This window comes from Protobothrops mucrosquamatus, unplaced genomic scaffold, assembly GCF_001527695.2.
Source record: "Protobothrops mucrosquamatus isolate PMUCROS unplaced genomic scaffold, P.Mucros_1.0 scaffold_88, whole genome shotgun sequence".
In the NCBI taxonomy this organism is placed as follows: domain Eukaryota; kingdom Metazoa; phylum Chordata; class Lepidosauria; order Squamata; family Viperidae; genus Protobothrops; species Protobothrops mucrosquamatus.
In genome coordinates, this window is record NW_015386164.1 from 234,912 (window position 1) to 235,975 (window position 1,064).

Here is a 1,064-nt window from a genome sequence, read left to right on the forward strand (position 1 = left end):
TCTAAGAGACTGGGAACACGCCTTCAAGAACATAGACTGGCAGTCAGGAGAGGGGAGTCATACTCTCAGATTTGGGCCCACATGATGGAGCATGGACATCGTTTTGATTTTGAGAATGCCCAGGTCTTAGCTAATGACTCCACGAAGGGAGGCCGCCTGCTAAAAGAAGCATGGCTGTCAGGGGCGGATTCAATTAACCACCATGTAGGCCTGTGCTCAGCTCATCGAGCACTCAGGACATGGAACACCAATCGCTGTACGAACGACCCAGGAGGAGTGGGAAGGGAATTACAGGACCGGAAAAAGAACATCCCTTGGAGCCCCCACCTACCCCCACTCGATCGGACTAGCAAAGCCTGGAATGGCAGCCCCCTTCCATTAAACGCGCAGTCATCAGCTGGCCCCCAACAAACGATCCCAATAAACAACCGTCACAGAGATCCCAGAGGCGGTTACAAAATGCCTCCCCCCCTGGCAGGGAGAGGCAGCTCACCCAACAAAGGATTGAGAACCAAGGAGCAGGTGAATGAGCGAGACATTACGAGATCAAAGGACCAAGGGGAGGATGAGCCACCCGCCGGCAGCACCGGCAGACACCCTATGATAACCCAATCGAGGCAAACTGAGGGGAGGGTTTCTCCAGCGCACCTGCTGACCTGCCGACAATGGATTGAACGACGAAATGCTATGCGTGGAACAACGATCGAGGACGCCCAGATAGTAGGCGAGGGAGATGTGACTGGGACGTCTTGGGGGAGAGACAGAGCCGGAGAGGTTGACAGAGTGGAGGCGGCCCGCCGGGAGAAAGGTAGAGCGGGGGTGCCCCACGAGAGAGACGGAGTTGAGGTGCCTTACGAGAAGGACTGCACTGAAGTGCCTCACCAACCGTATAAGATCAGTAGTGGGGGAAGGAGGGAGAGGGAGGGTAATGGAAACAAAAAGGAGAAAGAACGATCTATGCCGGGGCGCAGGGAGAACGGACACCGTGCTCGTAAGAATCCAGGAAACAACTTACATTCCCCCCCACCTCTCAGAGACAGACACACGTATAACAGCGGGGGAGC

The 1,064-nt window shown here is 55.5% G+C and overlaps 1 protein-coding gene across 1 annotated transcript in view; it reads right to left on the minus strand.

The window, feature by feature from the left end:
- MAATS1 (MYCBP associated and testis expressed 1) overlaps nt 1-1,064 on the minus strand; it is a 47,291-nt gene that overhangs the window by 36,997 nt on the left and 9,230 nt on the right. The window lies entirely within an intron of this gene.